General features: G+C 37.6%; 1 protein-coding gene across 1 annotated transcript in view; it reads left to right on the forward strand.

Annotated features, from left to right (window-relative positions):
- The window catches only part of adgrl3.1 (adhesion G protein-coupled receptor L3.1), a 205,987-nt gene that overhangs the window by 55,682 nt on the left and 137,194 nt on the right, over window positions 1-13,111 (forward strand).

A 13,111-nucleotide genomic window follows, 5' to 3' on the forward strand; every position in this document is an offset into this window, starting at 1 on the left:
TTACTGGGTCTGATCAGCCTGATCGAATGAAGACCAGACACGTGGCTTTGTTTTATGTCAGTGGTTATTGACGTGCGGTCTTACAGAATTGTTAATATACCTAAAAAATACATGGGCCATTATTCATAATGAATAATAAATATTCAAATCCTGTTGTGCATTTTTGGCTCATTCTAATATTTCAGATCAGTCGAGGCAAAAACGGATCGATCAGATTTCAAAGGATCTCATTTGTTTGTGTAGGAATATATTTTCCACAACTATTTTTTTTCACATTTTTGGTTCTGATACTTATTGCTGATACACTGCTGCTATAAAGTATATATAATTATATACACATAGTTTTATTGCTACTACTGCAACCAAATTCTATTCTATATTAACACATTTATTTTATTTGTTTCTATTTTATTTTATTGCAAATTCTATTTTAGTCTGCATCAATGTACATGTTCATTTAAAAAAATATTTGTTGGGGTATTGGAAACCAAATTGTGTTTTTTCATTGCTTATGTTTTAATACTGAAAGCTGAAAAAGAGAGAAGTCCCTAAGCACAAGCAAGAAAAAGAAAATTACTTCATTTTTTTTATTCGTTGACTCTCAAAATAATAATATAATAATATCTCAAAATACCAAATATGATCAATGCTGTAAAGTGCACAATATTTCCAATTTAACACCCTGACCTGAAAGTCAAAAAGAGTTTCATTGGCTTTTTATACTTAATAATAAATGTCCACCCTGGAGCCATTTGTGCAACAGATAAATAATTTGATACAAACTAGATCAACATTTTAAGAAATTGCAGACAATCTAGTCGAACATGGCGAGTGGTGGGGCAAGGTGGGGCGGGGTAAGATAGAGTGGGGCAGGATGGGGCTATTGTGCAATAAGTATCCTATTGTTTTGTGCATGGCATAACATTGTAAGAAAAGGACATGTGTCCTATTCCCATTTACTTTCATTTTGTTACTATTATAAAGCATGTGGTGATCCATGTTAGTGGTGAACAAAGTAACCATGTAGTTGAGTAAAAGTAGAGATACACCAGGTAAAATATTACTCCATTAAAAGTAAAAGTGCTTCCTTTAAACCATTACTTGAGTCAAAGTACAAAAGTATTTGCTTTTAAATCTAGTTAAGTATCCAAAGTAGTATGATTTATTTACTATAAAGTTCCTATTATCATTTTTGTTACAAGACTGTTGCCTATTCAACTCAGATTATGTGAAAAGACTAAAATTTTACTTTTAGCACACCAATCTTTTAATAGAATGATATTTATGAGCTGACTGATATCTTTTAAAATGATCCTGAGCCCAAAAACTTTTTTTTTCAACTGCTTGAAAAAAACGCGTAAATAAGGCCACGGGTGCTGCAGCAAGTTCAAGTCAGGAGTTTCTTACATCATTCATTCCTCTCAAAATGTTCTGCTTGCTGTTGAACTAATGCTGAACTGTATGTTAGTGATAAGTAGATTCAGAACAAGTTTAAAACAGAGCGTGCGTTTGACCCTGATTGGTGTATCGCTGTGTGTTTGACCAGTTAAGTTTTAATCTTCTCATAAATACAAAGGAACGACTGATTTTGCAAAATGTAGTTGTGTAAGACATTTAACTTTAAAATGTACTGCCAAGTAAAAGCAAAAGTCTCCCCAAATGAAGATACTTCAGTAAAGTACAGATGTGTGCAAAAGTTACTAAAGTACAGTAAGGAATTACATTTACTTCGCTACTGTCCACCTGTGATCCATATAAACATCTCACAGTGAAGACTGAATGTTGGATGAAGCCATTGAAAGATTAAGTGCTTATGGTTGATTGGTTATTTTACTTGATTGTACTTGAAATTAGATCCCAAGAAATTATAAATGAGGCATATTAAAATATTTTACATTTTCAATGCTTTTTAATTATAGTATATATGCGACAAATTTTCATTTGAATTTTATTATAGTGAGAGTTTCCCTCATTTATTCCAATCTAGATTTTGCTGTGTTTTTTGTGTTTTCTCAATCCTCTTGTTGGATGGTGTACAGTACCACCTGTGTGTATGGCTGTTTGCCACACACACACACACACACACACACACACACACACACACACACACACACACACACACAGCCCCAGGGTAGGCTAGACTGTGAGCTCCAATTAGCGCGGCACTGTTGCTAAGCTTAGTAGCACCACTGAGGTGGTTAGCAAAGCACCAGACACACACACACACACACACACACACACACTCACACACACATACATGCACACACACTTTTGCAACACGTTCACACATGGCAAGGTTTTTTTTCTGAACACTCTCTCCCACTAGTACATGCCTTCTTTCTTAGAGACACACGAATCAATTTTTCTATTGCGCATTTCGATTTTTTTCATACGCACTCATTTTTGTGCTTAAGATAATAAGTACGTACAATTCAATCGCTGCGCTTCCTGCTCCAATTAATAAACGTACGCTTGGATAACGTGCCAGGCTCCGCCAGGAATCGAGAGAGTTTGCTGTTCCCGTACGGCTTAGCTAACGGTTGTGAGAAACTTACAAAAAATTAATAAAAACGTAATCTCATAAGTGCTGGTGTTGCAAGTACGATGCCGTGGCTTTTGGTATGATGATGGATTTCCAGGCCAGGATCTGGTCTAAACCTTTGTTTGTTCCAACAATGGTCCAATTTTCTCTGAAAAAGAAACTGTTGTGACAGACTGTGAGACAACAGTGGATTTATCGACACAGTGGGAAAAAATCAACCATCCATGCATTCCTATAGCTTTTTAATATATTTTTGTGGAATAAGCACACTTATAGGATAATCTGTCTGAATTCTCGATTTTGATTGGCTGGAAGGTTTGCATTTAGAGGTAGTTGTGGTCAGTTTGATTGGCGTTCTGTATATGTGCTGCCTTATAAACTCCTGTAACCATAGCGACTTGCAGTTACAGTTACACACAGTGAGACAGCTGCTCTAAATAGTTCCTTATGACCTTACTGAGCAAAATGGCTGACTTTTTGCATGTCATTTAATTTATGTAGTGATTTTTTAACAGATGAATTCCATGAGCTGTAGAAGAAAATGAGAAACGATCGGTATGTGTTATTTGTTAAAATCTCATACCACATTTAGTCGCCATTTGCTCTTATTATAACTTCTCACTTTTCTGGGAAGATGTTCCACTAGATTTTGGAGTGTGCTTATGCAGATTTGTGTTCACCCAGCCTCAAGGGTGTTAGTAAAGTCAGTTACTAATGTACAGTAGTTGAGGTGAGGAGGCCTGGGGTGCAGTCAATGTTCACATTCATCCCACAGGTGTTCACTAGGGTTAAGGTCCGAGTTCTATAGAAGGTGACTCAAGATCTTTCACACCAACCAATGTAAACTATATCATCATGTGGGCATTTTCATTCTGGAACAGCTTTGGGTCTCAAGTGAAGGAAAAAAATGAAAGGCTGCCTCCAATTTTGTGGTGACAGTTTGGAGAAGAACCACATACGGCTGAAAAAGCCAGACATCCCAATACTTTTCGTGTAATAGCCTATATCGTGTATGATAAAAATGGCACAATGAGTTAACATCAACAGCTTAATTATTAGAAGAGATATATGCACGGTCATGCATAATTTACACAAACACACTCTGTCTCTTTACACACACACACACACACACACACACACACACACACACACACACACACACAAGTAAAAAGTATGAAGTTAAAAGTATGAGGTTTGGTGTCTTTGTTTGTACGAGATAAAATAAGATACGATCAAACAGTGGGAAATATCCGTGTTACAGCAGCAAGAAATGTGCATGCTAATGTGATATGAAATGTGTAATGATAATGAGATGTTATATTCATCTTATCCCGCATCAAACATTAATTGAGAACGATCTTATAATGCTACCATGTTCTTTCGAGTTATTTAGGTCAGGGCGATCGCACGACTATGAGCCCTGGAGCTCCATATTACCGCCGCATATGCTGTTTTGGCAGGTGGCGGCGGGAATATTGTGAATTCTGACGCCGAGCCGAGCTTACAAGATAAATCAGCGGCCGCCTGTCAGACGCGTGGAAGGTGAATGTGTCTTTGAATTGTAGTTACTAATATTGCCGAAATTGCACGCTCTGAGGGATTTGCTCGAGGGATCAGACGAGGAGAAAAGGCAGACTGAGGAAAAGGGCTTCCTTTCCTTCTATCACCTCACATCTCTCCGTCTTTCTCTCTCTCTGCCTCGCTGCTTTTTATAGAAACGGCAGTTGGCATTGCACATCATTTATCATTCTTCACCTCATCTCTCTCTCTCTCTTGCACTCTCTCTCTCTCTCTCTCTCTCTCTTGCTCTTGTTTCTCATTGCTAGGTCTCTCTCTCTTCTTGTCTCACATTGCTAGCTCTTTCCCTTGTTCTACCTTTTCTCTCTCAAATTCAAATCTCTAATTTTCTCTTGTCTCTCTTACTGCTACTGCTTTCTCTTTCTCTCTTTCTCTCTCTCTCTCTCTCTCTCTCTCTCTCTCTCTCTCTCTCTCTCTCTCTCTCTCTCTCTTTCTCTCTCTCTCTCTCTCTCACTCTTTCTCTCTCTCTCTCTCTCTCTCTCTCTCTCTGTCTCTCTCATTTTGTCTGACCTTTGAGTCTTTTTTCTCCAGTCTGAGCTAATTTGTTCGATGCTGAGCATACGTGTGCTTGTGCTTGTGTGTGTGTGTGTGCGTGTGTGTGTGTGTGTGTGTGTGTGTGCGCGCGCGTGTCATTGTGTGCTGCCGCTAGTGCCTTTGATGCCATAATCAATAAGAAAAGGTAATTAGAAAGCGATCAATCGAGAGAGGCTCAGCTAAGGTTTATCTGGACGTGCCGTTGGATGAAGCCGGAGCATTGATGGAGAATCAACAGACTCAACCGGGGAAAAAAGCATCACGACGACGAGAGCCACTTCGAATCCAGGCTCTACTATCCATCCTTGTTACAGTTTCTCACTTATAATGATATTCCTCTAGAACCCAATGAATCAATTTGATTACTAGAAGTATCAGCATTTATGCTGGCTGCAAATTCATTTCAATCACAAAGTTCAGATGAACTGTGCTCATTACTGTGTTAGCGGAAGGAAAAAACACACACTCAGCAGTAAATTAACAGATAATTAACAAACAACAGATAACAAACAGATAATTTTGTAAAATGTAATGCGCTATTGGATTAGTCCAAATAAAGCAGTATATGAACAAAAACAATTACTGCCCACTTTATTAGGAACACCATACTTATTCACTTTCACTACAGACTCAACAGATTTACATTCTAAATCTGCCATTCAACTCAATCCAAAAGCTGCTTCACTGGATTCAGGACTGCATATGCTGATCCCGATGTATAACTGCAATGTTCAACAACCTGACTTGCTTTGTCATGCTGAAATACACCATTAGAAGTTGTCCAAACATTCATTTGTTTGTTTAATCTTGAACCTGAAACAGTTTGTACAGAAAAATTACCGTCATTGCCATCAGGTGTAACATCAGAACAGTTCGCTTCTGATCATCATCACTGTACCCTGCAACATTGTATATCTGCTTCAAATGGACATTCGGTGCAACCCAGATGAGGATGGGTTCCCTCTTAAGTCTGGTTCCTCTCAAGGTTTCTTCCTTATGCCATCTCGGGGAGTTTTTCCTTGCCACAGTTGCTCATCAGGGACAAACATACTTACAAAGAACATATTTACGTTTAATCACCACATTATCTGTGTAAAGCTGCTTTGAGACAATGTTCATTGTTAAAAGCGCTATACAAATAAAAATGAATTGAAATTAAATTGAATTAACATGACCTAAATTCTGTGTGTATTCTCCGTGATTGAGACAGTGTGCGCATACACAAAGCAAGTTGCATTATATAATATGTACATAGTAGTATTTTTAATAAATACATACTATTCAGGAAGCATGATACAATTCTAACATGGTATGCAACAATATTTACATAAGCTATGGTGATAGTTTATATGATGATTCATTGGTTTTAACTTGTCCAAAGAAAAGCATGTCAAGAAAAACTTCCCCACATCATTAAATAACCTCCACCAGCCTGGACTGTTGATCAAGGAAACATTCTATTGGTGCCAAATTCTGACCTTCAGAAATCAATATTGTTCCCAGATTCCTGTTCTTGGACTGCCAGGAATGGTCTTTAGCTGTAGCCCATCCACCTTGTTGTTTGATGTGATTTTCAGGGTTGGAAGAGTGATTCTTTAAGTTACTGTAGCCGTTCCGTCTAAGGATCAGTCCAGTCTGGCTGTTCATTTTTTCTGATTATTCTCATCAGCAGTCAGCATTTCTGCCTGCAAAACTTTCATTCACTTAATGTTTTTCTTCTTTTCGCACCATTCTGTGTGAAGCTTTTTGGAGATCAACAGTTTCTGATTTTCAGATTTTTTCACCCATTCTATTAAAGATGAACTGAACCTCTTGACTGCTGCATAATTTTAAGTGAAAAATTACATTAATGAGCAGGTGTAGAGGTGTTTCTATTGTTAGAACAATATACAAAAAACCTATTGTTACACATAATGCCCACAACAAAGGAATATAACATAGACATTATTGTATGTACCAGAACCTTCTAGAGAAAAAGAAAAAGATTAGGCTTGTTCTTGATTTTTGCAAGGTAAAATATACTTAAAACTCCATGCTGCTGTTTCTATAACAGTGGGAAACCTGTCAGAATTCTGTCAGCCCTTTAAAACAACTTACTATTATTATAAATTCTTAATAAAAGTAATGTGACCCATGAACTTAGGACTATAAGGTCAAAAGTATTGGGACACCCGACTTCTCCAGCCATATGTTGGAGGCACACAATTGTAGCTCATGTGTTCGCATGCAGCAGCATTATATTTTCTATTCACTTGAACTAGGAGGTTCAAAGCTGTTCCAGCATGACAATACTCATGTGCACAAAGCCATCTTCATTTAGATATGGTTTACATGGGTTCAGATATTACATCTGGGCTGGTTGGAAAAGCAGGTTTTGCTACTATAATCGACTATTGAGCTATTGAGGATTCTCTCTATTTCAATGAAGAGAAGCAGCTCTAAAGCAATTCAATTCAATTCAATTCAATTCATTTTTATTTGTATAGCGCTTTTAACAATGAACATTGTCTGAAAGCAGCTTTACACAGATAATGTGGTGATTAAAAGTGAGTTTGTCCCTGCTGCCACCACTATGCTTCACAATTAGGATGATGATTTTGGGGGTGATGTGCTTTTATGTACACCAAACTGTAAAAGACCATAAAAAACATGTTTTTCTTCACTTGACCCAAACTGGTCCCAGTGTGACAATGCCCCTGTGCACAAAGCCAGTTCTATGAAGATATGATTTACATAGGTAAAAGTGAAAGATCTTGAGTGGCCTGCTGTACAGCACTGACCTCAACTCTATTGAACACCTTTGGGATCAATTAGATTGCTCTCAGAAGAGTGGAGGTTATTATAAAAGCAAATGGGAACTATAAATGTGAAATGAGATGTTCAAGAAACACATACAAATCTTATGCTCAGGTGTCCACAAACATTTGTCCAGATAGTGTACCTATCTTTGAGAAGATCATTGTATTGATAGAGGAAAAATAAACAAATCTATATTTGTCTGGAATGTCCTGTGATGTATAAAATGCAAAAATGGGACGAGAAGATCGTCGCTGTATCGAATATCAGCTGGTACTCTGTACAACGGTACTTTTTCTCATGTGATGTTGCTTAAATGTCAAGAAGAATATGCACACATTTGCCAAGCAATCTGTCATACATGGCCTTTTTCAAATTGGGCTCAGAAGATTGGAAAGATCATTGCAACTTTCTTTTTTTTTTTACTTGTCTTGAGATGCGTTTTCTTTTCTTTTTTTTTCACATTTTTAATTTGATGTTTTTTGCCAGATCTATTTGAAAGCGTAGGATTACTAATGCGCGTTATTAGATTGCGAGCGTGCGGTATTTGTTAAGGAACGCAACGGACTTGTACTGTTCTCATTTGCAATTTTTCGTCTGCGTGTGGAAATCAAACCCCTGATGTTGAGAAGAGGAAGCGCGATCCTTAACAAGTCAAGCTACAGGAAACAATTGCTTACACAGTGTTATTGCACATGGGTAGGCGCGATTCTCAGTACTTGATTTTTTTTTTATTGAATGATGGAATAATTAGTTGTCAAGCTGAAATCAGGGAAGTGGTATCTCTGGCATTGGACTTCCGATCAGAAGGTGGTGACTTCAGATACCAGCACCACCAAGCGGGCCTGCCCCTAAACCTCATCTGCTCAGATATAAGTTGATCTTGATTGTGGTGTCTGCTTAATGCATTACTTAAAAAAAAAATAGATCAGATATAAATTGTAATGCGGTATATGTCTTCTACTTTCCTACACATTGCAATTTATATCTGATCTTTTTTTTTAGGATTGCATGGGCAAATTTTGGACAAGCAACAGGTATCGCAATAAACCTAACTGGACTTTGTATATGTATCTGTTGAATTTTGTATCTGGGATTTCCTCCACTGCCATGGTTTACCATTTGTATAATGTTCTTTTAGTTGTTTCTGGTGTGTTTTTTGCACCAAACATACAATAGAATTTTTGAAATTTTTATATACTTTTAGAATTTAACTAATCAAAGAGTAACACATTATGCAGCAGAAATACATTTTCCTTTCACTTGAAACCTGTTCCAGCAGGACAATTCTGCTGTGCACAAATCCAGTCCTATGAATATATATACTTTACATGTTTCGGAGTGGAAGATCTCTTTTGTCCATGTAATATAGGGTAAATATTAGATTACAGAAATCTTGGGACTAACAAAAATCGACAAGCTATTCATGAGTTCCTCGAGTGTAATGAAAGCCTCTGACGCACAATACGGCCACCACACCACCATGTTTCACTATTATTATGGTGTTCTTTAGGTGATGTGCTTTTACTTTCACCAAACATACTTTTGGGAAATTGTGTAATTATATAATTACTGGTATTGATCATGTCAAACCATTACAGATTTTGCTACTTGGCAAAAAAATAAAAAATCTGTATCTGCATGGTGAGTCATTCCTCTAAGAATAGAGATATAGTTAAAATGTAAAAAAAAAGTATAAGACATATACAGTGGATTGTGCACACTCACACACACACACACACACACACACACACACACACACACACACACACACACACACACACACACACAGAGCAAGAAAAAAAGTGTAACAGTAAAAAAGCAAGGTCTTGCCCAAGGAGACAAAAGTTCATGGCGTCTTGTCATTTTTCCTCCTTTTATGTCTGTGATTTTTTTTTTCTCCCGATGCAAACGGATTTGCAAAAATGTTCCACTGCACTTGTAAAGCTGTCAAGTCCTCACACAGCTCGATGCTCGGATTCTCCTCTGGCTGGCTTGTAAAAGCGCTTTTTGGATGACGCCATGTGCCAAACGAATAGATGTAAATTTAAAATGTGTGTAGAGTTTGGTGCAATGTGGCACCTTTTAGAGAACAGAGACAGTTCCTTAGAGCAACAACTGTAATTAGCTTTTCCTGACATATTTTAGGACGTGAATGTACCACTGCAAAAAATCTCCAGAGTACAATATTTTAGCAATTGCACACAAAACAAACAAACAAGCACACAGATAGACATTTCTGTTTTCCTTAAGGCTAGTGGTAATTTTCCCACTTTATAATAGTAGTAAGTTTGTAATAAGTTAGAATTCAGCATTTAAGTGAAGTCAGGTCAAGTAGGCTTTATTGTCATTCCAACCATATACAGTGCAATACACAGTGAAACAAAACAACGTTATCGCAAGACCGAGTTCTATCAGACAACATAAATTAACAGAACACGAAACCACACGGAAGTCTAATCTAACAACATAAAATGCAACATTTAGTAATAATAATAAAAAAGACAACATAAGACATGGAGACATTATATATGTACAATAACTGTCAAAAACAGTAAACGACACTGTAGCACCGATCAGTACAGAACAGATGGTTGTGCATATGGATTGTCCGTATAAAAATAAATAAATAAATAGGTTTATAATTGTACATCATAATCTATTTCAGCCAAAAGTTAGTTAGCTAGTTCTATCTATCTATCTATCTATCTATCTATCTATCTATCTATCTATCTATCTATCTATCTATCTATCTATCTATCTATCTATCTATCTATCTATCTATCTATCTATCTATTTATCTAACTAACTAACTAACTAACTAACTAGCTAAATTATTTGCCCTGGATTCTATGGAAACCCATTTCTGCCACATAAAGAATTCATTTTTTTTCTAATTCTGACTTTTTTGCTCGCACTTCAAAAAATGTTCTTGCAAGTGCCACTTTATTTCTCGCAAACTTCAGAGCTGATTGTTAGACAGAGTTCAGGGTTTGGAGGCTTTGTCTGATACCATGTGATTATTTTGATTGTAACCCACTTAATTTTCAATGTGTAAAGCTTTCTGCCACTACTTTCTGCCACTACTGACGCTGCCCGAATGGCTAAAAAAAGGTGGAATTGCAAGAAATAAAGTCAGAGTTACTTGAAATAAAAGTTCGAATTGCGAGAAAAAAAAAATCTGAATTTTTTTTTTATGTGGTGTAAACTGGCTTCCATATAAAGCTTCTCTTTGCCCCACTGTATATGTATATATATATATAGGCCTGTAATTTTCATCATAGGTACACTTCAACTATGAGACAAAATGAGAAAAAAAAAATCCCGAAAATGACATTGTCTGATTCTTAAAGAATTGATTTGCAAATTACAGTGGAAAATAAGTATTTGGTCAATAACAAAAGTTCATCTCAATACTTTGTATATACCCTTTGTTGGCAATGACAGAGATCAAACTTTTTCTGTAAGTCTCCACAAGGTTTTTACACACTGTTGCTGGTAGTTTGGCCCATTCCTCCATGCAGATCTCCTCTAGAGCAGTGATGTTTTGGGGCTGTCGTTGGGCAACACGGATTTTCAACTCCCTCCAAAGATTTTCTATGGGGTTGAGATATGGAGACTGGCTAGGCCACTCCAGGACCTTGAAATGCTTCTTACGAAGCCACTCCTTCATTGCCTGGGCGGTGTGTTTGGGATCATTGTCATGCTGAAAGACATAGCCACGTTTCATCTTCAATGCCCTTGCTGATGGAAGAAGGTTTTCACTCATAATCTCACGATACATGGCCTCATTCATTCTTTCCTTTACATGGATCAGTTGTCCCCTTCCTTTGCAGAAAAACAGCCCCAAAGCATGATGTTTCCACCCCCATGCTTCACAGTAGGTATGGTGTTCTTTGGATGCAACTCAGCATTCTTTCTCCTCCAAACATGACAAGTTGAGTTTTTACCAAAAAGTTCTATTTTGGTTTCATCTGACCATATGACATTCTCCCAATCCTCTTCTGGATCATCCAAATGCTCTCTAGCAAACTTCAGATGGGCCCAGACATGTACTGGCTTAAGCAGGGGACACATCTGGCACTGCAGGATTTGAGTCCCTGGCGGCGTGTTGTGTTACTGATGGTAGCCTTCGTTAATTTGGTCCCGCTCTTTGCAGGTCATTCACTAGGTCCCCCATGAGGTTCTGGGATTTATGCTCCCTGTTCTTGTGATCATTTTGACCCCAGATCGAGGGAGATTTTCAGTGGTTTTGCATGTCTTCCATTTTCTAATATATATATATATATATATATATATATATATATATATATATATATATATATATATATAGGCCTGTAATTTTCATCATAGGTACACTTCAACTATGAGACAAAATGAGAAAAAAAATCCGAAAATGACATTGTCTGATTCTTAAAGAATTGATTTGCAAATTACAGTGGAAAATAAGTATTTGGTCAATAACAAAAGTTCATCTCAATACTTTGTTATATACCCTTTGTTGAGATCAAACTTTTTCTGTAAGTCTCCACAAGGTTTTTACACACTGTTGCTGGTAGTTTGGCCCATTCCTCCATGCAGATCTCCTCTAGAGCAGTGATGTTTTGGGGCTGTCGCTGGGCAACACGGATTTTCAACTCCCTCCAAAGATTTTCTATGGGGTTGAGATCTGGAGACTGGCTAGGCCACTCCAGGACCTTGAAATGCTTCTTACGAAGCCACTCCTTCATTGCCTGGGCGGTGTGTTTGGGATCATTGTCATGCTGAAAGACATAGCCACGTTTCATCTTCAATGCCCTTGCTGATGGAAGAAGGTTTTCACTCATAATCTCACGATACATGGCCTCATTCATTCTTTCCTTTACATGGATCAGTTGTCCCCTTCCTTTGCAGAAAAACAGCCCCAAAGCATGATGTTTCCACCCCCATGCTTCACAGTAGGTATGGTGTTCTTTGGATGCAACTCAGCATTCTTTCTCCTCCAAACATGACAAGTTGAGTTTTTACCAAAAAGTTCTATTTTGGTTTCATCTGACCATATGACATTCTCCCAATCCTCTTCTGGATCATCCAAATGCTCTCTAGCAAACTTCAGATGGGCCCAGACATGTACTGGCTTAAGCAGGGGGACACATCTGGCACTGCAGGATTTGAGTCCCTGGCGGCGTATTGTGTTACTGATGGTAGCCTTCGTTAATTTGGTCCCCGCTCTTTGCAGGTCATTCACTAGGTCCCCCCATGAGGTTCTGGGATTTATGCTCCCTGTTCTTGTGATCATTTTGACCCCAGATCGAGGGAGATTTTCAGTGGTTTTGCATGTCTTCCATTTTCTAATATATATATATATATATATATATATATATATATATATATATATATATATATATATATATAAGTTAACATTTTGTCCTCAAAGTTTCAAAAAAGGACAAATTTTGATGGCTAGATGACTGGGCCAGAGCATCTCCAAAACTGCAGCTCTTATGGGTGGTTCCTAGACAGGTTCCTGGCCAGCCAAGGCTTATTGATGCACGTGAGGAGTGAAGGCTGGCCCGAAAGGCTGGTGCTCTAATAAGTTCTGAATATAAAAGTAAATGTAATTTGTTACTGTATTTAGGTAGTGTTTTTTCGTTATTTGTACTTTACACAAGTATTTCCATT

This window comes from Silurus meridionalis, chromosome 28 (assembly GCF_014805685.1).
Source record: "Silurus meridionalis isolate SWU-2019-XX chromosome 28, ASM1480568v1, whole genome shotgun sequence".
In the NCBI taxonomy this organism is placed as follows: Eukaryota; Metazoa; Chordata; class Actinopteri; order Siluriformes; family Siluridae; genus Silurus; species Silurus meridionalis.